Source organism: Orycteropus afer, unplaced genomic scaffold (genome assembly GCF_000298275.1).
Source record: "Orycteropus afer afer isolate SDZICR_OR568_19922 unplaced genomic scaffold, OryAfe1.0 scaffold00943, whole genome shotgun sequence".
Classification (NCBI taxonomy): Eukaryota; Metazoa; Chordata; class Mammalia; order Tubulidentata; family Orycteropodidae; genus Orycteropus; species Orycteropus afer.
In genome coordinates, this window is record NW_006922530.1 from 443,006 (window position 1) to 453,960 (window position 10,955).

The following is a 10,955-nucleotide window of genomic DNA, read 5'->3' on the forward strand; positions in this document are numbered from 1 at the left end:
GTGATACTGCCTTGGAAACCCAAGGAGGGGTCGCTATGAGTCGGGGCCGACTCGACGGCAAATAACAACAATAGCAATAACTTTTATATTTTAAAGTGCACAGGATATTTTACAGTTCCCAAGACATGTCCACTGCTGTTACCCTCTCTAGCTATTATCCACCATGAGGGGCAGACAAGGCTGGGCTCATGGTATTATAAGGATAAGGAAACTAATATCCAGAGAGGTAAAGTGACTTGGCCGTGGTCACACTATGAAGTGAGACTCCACGGTTCATAATCAGAACTATAACAGATGGAGGTTATTTAAAAAACTTTCGATGCATTTTCTTGTTAATGCTTAAAATCAGTCTAGATTCTCCCCAACACCCTTGCATGGGAATGAAGTATTAGACACTCATTTGAACCGAGTAAAGATAGAAGCTTATAGCAGCTTGGTGGAAATACGTTATCAACCTTCTGATTCAAAATCCAGGCTCTCTACGATGCCTCACACACTTTCCAGGGTTGTGTTTGCTCCTCCTGCTGTTAGGTGCCTGGAGCTGGCTCTGACTCACAGTGACCCTACGCACAACAGAAGGAAACACTGCCTGGTCCTGCACCATCCTCACAATCTCGCCGTGCCTGAGCCCATCGTCGCAGCCACTGGGTCAGTCCATCTTCCATCTTGTTGAGGGCCTTCTCCTTTTTTACTGCCCCTCCACTTTACCAAGCATGATCTCCTTCTCCAGGGAATGATCCTTTCTGACAACATGACCAAAGTAGGTGAGACGAAGTCTGGCCTCCTCCCTTCCAAGGAGCATCCTGGCTGTGCTTTTTCCGGGACAGATTTGCTCGTTCTCCTGGCAGTCCGTGGTATTTGCAGCATTCTTCGCCAGCACCACAACAAAGGCAAAGGCATCAACTCTTCAGTCTTTCTATTCATTGTCCAGCTCTCACCTGCATGTGAGGCGATTGCAAACACCATGGCTGAGGTTGAGTGCTCCTTAGTCTTCAAAGGAACATCTTTGCTCTTCAACACTTTAAAGAGGTCTTTTGCAGCAGATGTGCCCAATGCAATATGATGTCTGATTTCTTGATTGCTGCTTCCATGGGTGTTGATTATGGATCCAAGTAAAATGAAATCTTTGACAACTTCAATCTTTTCTCCCTTTATCATGGTGCTGCTTATTGGTCCAGTTGTGAAGATATTTGTTTTCTTTATGTTGAGGTGTAATCAATACTGCATACTGTACTCTTTAATCATCAGTAAATGGTTCAAGTCATACTCACTTTCAGCAAGCAAAGCTGTTTTGTCTGCATAGTACAGGTTGTTAATGTGTCATCCTCCAATCCTGATGCTACATTCTTCATATAGTCCAGTTTCTTGGATTATTTGCTCAGCATACAGATTGAATATGTATTGTGAAAGGATACAACCCTGACACACACCCTTCCTGACTTTAAACCATGCAGTCTCCCCATGTTCTGTTCGACTGACAGCCTCCTGGTCTATGTACAGGTTCCTCATGAGCACAATTAAAATGCTCTGGAATTCCCATTCTTTGCAATGTTATCCATAATTTGTTATGATCCACACAGTTGAATGCTTTTGCATAGTCAATAAAACGTAAGTAAACATCTTTCTGATATTCTTTGCTTTCAGCCAAGAGCCATCTGACATCAGCAATGATATTCCTTGTTCCAGTCATCTTCTGAATCCAGCTTGCATTTTTAGAATTTGCCTGTCAATACACTACTGCAACTGTTTTTGAATTATCTTCAGCAACATTTTACTTGTGTGTGATATTAATGATATTGTTTGATAATTTCCCCATTTTGTTAGGTGCCTTTCTTTGGAATGGGCACAAATATGAATCTCTTCCATTTGGTTGGCCAGATAGCTGTTTTCCAAATTACTTGGCGTGGACGAGTAAGTGCCTCCTGTGCCTTATCTGTTTGTTGAAACATCTCAGTGGGCCTCCCATCAATTCCTGGAGCCTTATTTCTTACCAGTTCCTTCAGTGCAGCTTCCACTTCTTCCTTCAGGATCATTGGTTCTTTATCATATGCAACCTACTGAAATGGCTGAACATCAACCAACCCTTTTTGATACAGTGACTCTGTGTATTTTTTCCATTTTCTCTTGATGTTTCCTGCATCATTCAATATTTTGCCCACAGAATCTTTCAATATTGCAATTCAAGGCTTGAAATTTTTCTTCAGTTCTTTCAGCTTGAGAAATGCCAAACATGTTCTTCCCTTTTTGTTTTCTAATTCCAGATCTTTGCACATTTTATTATAATAATTTGTTTTCTCAAACTTCTCTTTGAAATCTTCTGTTCAGCTTTTTTATCTTGTCATTTCTTCCATTTGCTTTAGCTGTTCTCTGTTTAAGAGCAAGTTTCAGAGTCTCTTCTGACTTCACTTTGGTCTTTTCTTCCTTTCCTGACTTTTTGATGACGTTTTGTTTCTTTTTTCTTTTTTTCAAATTTTTATTGTGATTTGGGTGAAAGTTTACAGAGCAAATTCATTTTCCATACAGCATTTTGTTTCATGACATTGACTGCAATTCTCTACCATGTAACAGCTCTCTTCCCACTTCCAAGCTGTAGTTACCTCTTTCCTATGTATGCCTGCCCCCCGACCTATTTCCCTGTACAAATATTGCCGTTCTCCCACGATCGATAACTCTAGGAGTTTATCTACCTGATGTGAATGTTCACCCTATATGCCTGTCTTTGTTTGGCTGGAAGCCACAGGAGTGAGTTCAGTTCCAGACCTGAAGGGTGACTAGGGGCCATAGTCTTGGGAGTCTCCCCAGGCTCTATCAGGACCAACGAACCTGGTCTTTTTTTTTTTTTTTTTTTATGATTTTGAGTTTTGTTCCACGTTGTTCTCCCACTCTAACCAGATTCTCCTGCACTGACCCCTCTCTGAGTGGTTGACAGTGGTAGCTGGGCATCAACTAGTTCTTCTGGTTGACCTTTTACTTTCTTCATGTATGATATTCTTGATATTATCCCACAACTCGTGGTTTTTGGTCATTATGTTGCTCCTATTGGTTAGTGATAACTGAGAAAGGAAATACATTCTCCAGTTGCAATGATAAAGGCTTTATCAATAATAATGTGTAGTATCCTATTTTTGTTTTCATCAAGAGGTCCAAGGCTCTTATTAGAAGATTTATGGGTAATTCTGGGTGCTGCTGGCAGTCTTTGGGGATGACTACTGTATCTGGATTTATCATCATTTCTCTTGATTACAAAGAACATTCTGACACTTAAATGTAAGAAGAATCAGATGGGTGTCATGTTGATGTGGCCCTCATCATGAAGTATTGGGCCAAGTCAGCTACCTTTTTTTCTTCCAGAACATCATATATATATTTTTAACCTTTTATTGTGATTTAGGTGAACGTTTACAGAGCAGATTGGTTTGCCATTCAACAGTTCATACACATTGTGTTTTGTGACATTGAATCCAATCCCCACAATGCAACAGCACTCTTCCCACTTCCTCCCTGTGGTTACCATTTTACCTTTGTCTTTCTTTCCAATTCATTCCTGCCTTCTGAGCTTTATCCCTGGGCAAATGCTGCCCTTTTGATCTCCTATGGTTGACTGTTCTAAGGAGTATGTACCTCCCTGTTGTTATTGTTTACTCATAGGCCTGCGTACTGTATGTCTGAAAGTTGAGCCAAAGAAGAACTTCAATTCCAGGCTTGAAGGGTGCCTAAGGGCCATAGCCTCTACCAGACTAGTAAGCCTTGTCTTTATTGTTGAGTTCTGCTCCATATGTTTCTCAACTCTACCCAGCATATGCTGTTGTGATCCCTTTCAGAGTGGCTGGCAGTGGCAGCCAGGCACCGTCTAGTTCTTCTGGTTTCAGATCATGGAGGCTGAGGTTCATGTGATCCATTAGTCCTTTGGCCTAATTATTTCCATGCGTCTTTGCTTTTCTTCAGTCTTCTTTGTGAAACATCAGATTTTGCCATGTGATTCCCACATAGGTCATGGCTAAGCAAGGCTGAATTCCTAAAATTGAGAGGAGAGGACTAGCAATCAAGGGAACAAGGTGGACCATCCTCACACTGAACCTGCCTAGGATACATGCTGAGGAAATCAGACCAGATCCGATCCTGAGCTCCATCTGTTAAAGGTTAAAGGTGCTCTCAGCAGCTTGGAGAAGGCCAGACAAGAAAGACCTGACAAGGCAGCCCCTGCCTGCTGAAGGGACTCCTTCCTTTCCCTCCCCAACCTGGCTAAAAATCTAACCAAAGTGTCACACCAAAAAAATAACAGAATGCAAAAAAGCCTACCATTTGTTGAACAGATTGTGACGGAATATCAATTAGCTAAGTATTTGGTATGGAAGCATCCGCAAAGCTAACTCAGAGCAGCAGGGAGTAAGTCGGGCTGCCTCCCAGGGACAGTGCTGGAGCCAGAGCTCAGGACTCGCTGACCGGGCAGAATGGGACCATGGCCAGTTCTGTCCACCTAGTGGCTGCAGTTCTAGCTACAAGCACCTCGACCTCAATTCAGACAATCAATTTACTGTGTATCTGTGGGAGAAAAGATCTGGAGATGCGCACCACCCCTGTGGGGCAGCTTTACTCTGTCCTACGGGGTCTTTCTGAGTTGGAATCGACTCAACAGCATGCAACAGCAAAGTCCTGGGCACTGGGCCTTTGGCAGGCACTGAGGCTGAGCCATTTGGAAGGCTACGGTTTGCCAGCAGCAGTCCCTTTCAGGTAGGGACTTGTCTAGCATATTCCAACTCTACTCCACATCTAGAGGATGGAAGCTGCTGGAAGCAGGGAGTTAAAGTTTCCAAACAAATGGGGCTAAAGGATCAGGTTCAGTTCTAGAACACATTCTATGCCAGGGAAGCTAAAACTCCAAGAGGCAAAGACATTCAGCAATCTACTACCGGCCAAAAGGTTAGTGCTGTGAACCTACCCAGAGGCACCTCAGAAGACAGGCTTCCTGATCTGTTTCTGAAAGGTCTGCACATATAAGTTGCCACCATGAGTTGAAATCGACTTGATGGCAACTCACAACAGGAGAAGCTAGTGTTCCACCAGATCCACAGAGAGAAGCTGATAGGAGGAAGTGGGCCAGTGGCAGGCCAGGCAGTGTGTTGGGTCTTTTCCTCTGTCCCTTCTGAATGACAAGCCAGTCACTGCGAGGGAACATTGGTTTTAGGATAATTTGGGTGGGATCTAGAAGTTCTATGAAATGAATTAACTGATGGATTAATTATATAAGCCAGCATTTCCCAAGAAGTGGCATGCACACCAATCGTGAAAGTGCAGATAGTTTTAGATGAAACATTTTCTTGTAGTAGTTCAGTATTTAATGTGTCTTAGAAGGAATCTAATTTGTTATACCACAAATCTATGATGTCACAGGTGATATTGTTGATTTTCCACTTGCAATGGTGACATAAAATTTGCATTTTAAGTGCTTTTAGTAAAAATATGAGTTTATTTGAAATAAAATATTAGGTAAATGGTAAATAACATGTTACTATAAGAATATGGCAAAAATCAAGAAGTTGGAATGTAAATAATTGGAATATTTGGAAAATGTTTCATTAAGCCAAGGGAAGAGGTGGGTTGACTTATAGACAAAAGAGTGTGGAATGTCAGACTGGTGAAGGGAAAATGGTAGCACCGTCAGGGAATCTGGATTCCAATTCCAGCTCTGCCAGTAGCCTGTGCGTCCCTGGCCTCTCTCTGGGTCCCCATCTCTTTACCTATAAAATGACTTTAATTCATACTTGGCTTTATTATTTGATGACCCTACTTCACTTTATTGAGATTATGAACCATCATAATAAGAACTAGTTCATTAGGGCCTGCTGTGTGCCAGGCACTGTGCTGGATGCTTTCTGTAAGTCATCAGCTGTGAATTCTCATTATGGCCCTGAAAGTCGGTATGTTACGATGCCCATTCTGTACACAAGGGTAAGGAGCTCTGGTGGTGCAGTAGTTAAGACACTCATCTGCTAACCAAAAGGTCAGTGGTTTGAACCCACCAGCAGCTCCCCAGAAGATGAGGCAGTCTGCTTCTGTAAAGATTTATAGCCTTGGAAACCCAATGGGGCGGCGATGCATGGGAATCGACTCCACTCAATGGCAGTGAGCTTTCATATTCCAGGGAATGAGGCCGGGAGATGTTGAGTTCAGGCATAGCTTGTCTTATTGTGCTTTTTGCTTATTGAGCTGCTGCAACCCTGCCCCAGATGGAATACACAGGAACCAAACTGACTACATCTGTGGAAAGAGACTATGCAGAAGTTCAATATTATCAGCCCAAAAAAGGTCAAGGGCCAATTGCAGAACACACTGTTAACCGTTCATATGCAAGTTCAAGTTGAAGCTGAAAAAAATTAAAACAAGTCCATGAGAGCCAAAGTGTGACCTTGAGTATATCCCACCTGAATTTAGAGACCATCTCAGGAATAGATTTGGTGAATACTAGGGACTGAAGAAGTTGTGGGATGACATCAAGGACACCACACATGAAGAATGCAAAAGGTCATTAAAAAGGCAGAGAAAAGACCAAAATGGATGTCAGAAGAGACTCTGAAACTTGCTCTTGAACATACAGTAGCTAAACTGAATGGAAGAAATGATGGAATAAAGAGTGGCTTGAGAAGATAAAGTTCTAAAACGAAATGTGCAAAAGACCTGGAGTTAGAAAACCAAAAGAGAAGAACATGCTCAGCATTTCTCAAGCTGAAAGAACTGAAGAAAATACGTAAGCCTTGAGTTGTAATACTGAAGGATGCTATGGGCAAAACACTGAGTGACACGGGAGCATCAAGGAGAAGAATTGGTCAGCATTCATCCATTTATCAGGAGGGGCCAGTCCCTGGAGAAGGACATCATGCTCGGTAAAGTAGAGGGTCAGCAAAACAGAGGAAGACCCTCAACGAGATGGACTGGCACTTGGGGTTTTTCTGTTATAGCAGCAGTAGAAAACTAAGACAGGTATCGATAGGTGTATCTTAAGGATATCGTGAAGAGCAAATGAGTTATATGAGGTGCTTAGAACAGTGCCCGGGATATGGTAAGGAAGTGTTCAATAAGTATTGGTTATTATATTATTTCTGTGAAATAAATAAAAATGAAAAAATTAACATTATTATAAAGTGAACAGTGTTGTTGTTGTTAAGTGCCGTCGAGTCAGCTCTGACTCACAGCAACCTTATGTACAACAGAATGAAACACCACCCGGTCCTGTGCCAGCCTCCGATCCCTGCTATATCTGAGCCCATCATTGCAGCCACTGTGTCAATCCATTTCTTTGAGGGCCTTCCCCTTTTTCGTTGATCCTCCACTTTACCAAGCATGACATCCTTCTCCAGGGAATGGTCCCTTCTGACAACATGACCAAAGTAGGTCAGGTGAAGTCTGGCCATTCTCACTTCCAAGGAGCATTCTGGCTGTACTTCTTCCAGGGCAGATTTGTTAGCTCTTTTGGCAGTCCATGGTACTTCAGTATTCTTCACCAATAACACAACTCAAAAACATCAACTTTTGTTCTTCCTTATTCATTGTCCAGCTTTCACATGCATATGAGGTGATTAAAAATGCAATGGCTTGGGTTAGGTGCACCTTAGTCCTCAAAGAGACATCTTTGCTCTTCAGCACTCCAAAGAGGTCTTTGGCAGCAGATTTGCCCAGTGCAAAATGTCGTCTGATGTCTTGACTGCTGCTTCCATTGGTGTTGATTGTGGAACCAAGTAATATGAAATCTTTGACAACTTCAATCTTTTCTCCATTTATTGTGATGCTGTTTATTGGTCCAGTTTGAGGATTTTTGTTTTCTTCATGTTGAGATGTAATCCATACTGTAGACTGTAGTCTTTAATCTTCATCAGTAAGTGCTTCAAGTCATCCTCACTTTCAGCAAGCAAAGTCGTGTCATCTGCATATCACAGCTTGTTAATGAGTCTTCCTCCGATCCTCATGCCATGTTTGTCTTCATATAGTTAAGTGAACATTATAAACTAAAAACTATGTACTACTATTATAAACGGGAGCTCTGGTAGCATAGTGGCTAAGACACTTGCCTGCTAACCAGATGGCTGGCGGTTCAAGCCCACCAGCCACTCCTTGGAAGGAAGGTTGGGCAATCCTACTTCCGTAGTGATACTGCCTCAGAAACCCAAGGAGGGGTCGCTATGAGTCGGGTTTGACTTGACGGCACATAACAACAACAACAACTATTATAAACATATAAAGCCTCTTCATTTTCCCAGCTACTTTTCACCAATGCCATGGTCATGCCAAGACAGTTATGAAAAAAGACAAAATTACAGCCATAGGATGTAAAATATAATATTCCATCTTTCCACTCCTATGCTAGCAGAATGAAACATACCACCTCTACTTTCAGAACATTTAGAAATATTGATACTAAAATTGGGAGCTCTGGTGGCATAGTGCCTAAGGCATTTGACTGGTGGTTCAAATCCACTAGCCACTCCTCAGAAGGAAGATTGGGCAATCTATTTCTGCAGTGATACTGCCTCGGAAACCCAAGGGGAGGTCACTATGAGTCGGATCCAACTTGAGGGTGGTGAGTTTGGTTTTTTGGTTTGATATTAAAATTATCACCCTGTATTATATCCTAACTTCAGATTTACTCATCTATTACCTTCAATTAGATTGTGACTTCCTTGAGGGCTAACTCTTTGGTTTGATTCTTCTCTGTATCTCCAGTTCTTAGCAAGGGGCTTGGCAGAAATGTATGTTCCATAAATGTTTGCTGAATGACTATAGTAGAAAAGCATGAACAAAACAGTGTAAAAAAAAAAAAAGGTATGTGATATTTACCATAAAAGAGGTTCAAATAATATGATTATAGCTTAAAGGGGAGACCACTTCCAGGTAGGAAGAGGCTGTAGAATTTAGAGGTTAAGTCTATGAACTTTAGATCCGTTGGTTTTGAGCCCCGACTCTGCCACTTACTAGCTTACATGCCTTAGGGATATGACCTAGCCTCTTGAAACTACAGTTTCCTAATTGGTGAAATGCGGATAATATTAGTTAGGAGATGGGATGATGTATGTTAAGTGTCAGTATATAATCTATGCTTGTAAAATGGCTAACATCTCACCACCACCACCACCACTGCCACCATCATTGTTGTCATCACAATCGTCACCACAAACATCATCACCACCATCATCGATGGCTTTGTGATGGAGGCACTTACTCTTTGCAGGAGGAGATATAAGGGAATAGCACTGAACAACCAAAAGGTTGGTACTGCTGGTGTTAGAAAGATTTAAGACAAAACCAGGAAGGCAACTAGCACTATTTGATTGGAACAGAGTATTTTCAGGTAAGTAATGAAGAGAAGATTGGGAAGCTGGTCTTTAATGCCAGACTGAAACATGTAGTCTTTATTTTGTGGACAATACTGCGACTTTAAAGGATTTTAAGCAGAGTAGGGTCTGCTTCAGAGTTGGCTGTGGGAGGAATGTTCTGGCTCCTTGTGCAGGATGGACTGGGGAGGGTGAGGGAGATGGAAGTAGACACACCACTTATGAAGCTTTTCCAGTTCTTCCCATGAAATGTCGAAGTCCCCCTTTGGGGTAGTGGTATAGAAAAGGAAAAGAGACAATGGGCATGTGGACATTGGGAAGAGTGAACTGATAGGACTCAGTGTCTAGTGGATGTGAAAGGACAGTGAGGGGGAGGAGTCAATGCCAGTTCTGAAGGTTTAGAACTTGATAAACAGGAGCAGGTGCTGCTACTATAAAGGAAATAAAGAACAGGGAAGACTGGTTTGGGGTTATGCTAAGTTTGAGGTGCAGTGAGACATCATAGGTGACTTCAGAGAGGATAACGTGGAAAAAAAACTAGATTGCAGATGCGAAGGAATGAGGAAGTTGTGTGGACAAGAGGAGGTACTGGGAGTACATTAGTCCAAGGAACACAGGAATGAAAGGACAGAGGATGGGGGCTCAAGATGGGAGCGGAATTACTCTTTCCCCAGACAAGTGGCCGCTCACCAGTGTCTATCCAGACATGGTTGTGTGTCCATACTTTAAGAAGCAGAAGGCAGTATTGTTTGGGGAGGCCGGAGGAGGGACTTCGGACAAACAAGGTGGAAAGCCAGGCTCTAGGCACTCTCCAGTTAGAGGACATGTTATCTGTGTGTGCACAGCAGCAAGTGTTTAGCAGAGACAACTCATTTATCACACGGCAGCAGGCTGTGAAGCAGGGGAGTGAGGAGTTCTCCTTCCCTCCTCGGAACAGAGCTTGAGCCACTCTTTTTTTTCATATGCATTTTATTGAAATATAATTTATGTGCAGTGAAATACATAAAACTAAAGTGACAGGGGTCAATGCATTTTTTTTTTTCAGTGTTCCCTCCCCTCCCCTCCCCTCCCCTCCTACCCCTAGCAACCAACAAAGTTTCCCTCCATATATAAACCTTTCCTGGACCCTCTACAACAACAAACTAATACTATATCTGTCCTTCTGTGATTGACTTATTTCACTCAGCATAATGTCCTCCAAGTTCATCCATATTATGTGGTGTTTCGCAGACTCTACATTATTATTTAGTGCTGACTCGACGGCACATAACAACAACAAACAACAACAACAACATAGCATTCCATTATCTGTATGTACCATAGTTTGGTCATCCACTCTTCCGCTGATGGGCATATAGGTTGTTTCCATCTTTTTGCTATTGTGAATAGTGCTGCAATGAACAGGAGTGTGTATATATCTGTTCCTATCCTGGCTCTCACTTTTCTAGGATATATACCTCGTAATGGGATTGCTGGGTCAAATGGTATCTCCAATTCCAGCTTTCGAAGGAATTGCCATACTGTTTTCCACAGTGGTTGTATCACTTCACAGTCCCACCAGCAATGTATGTGAGTCCCAATCTCTCCACATCCCTGCCAGCATTTGTTATTTTCTGTCTTGTTGAACCTGCT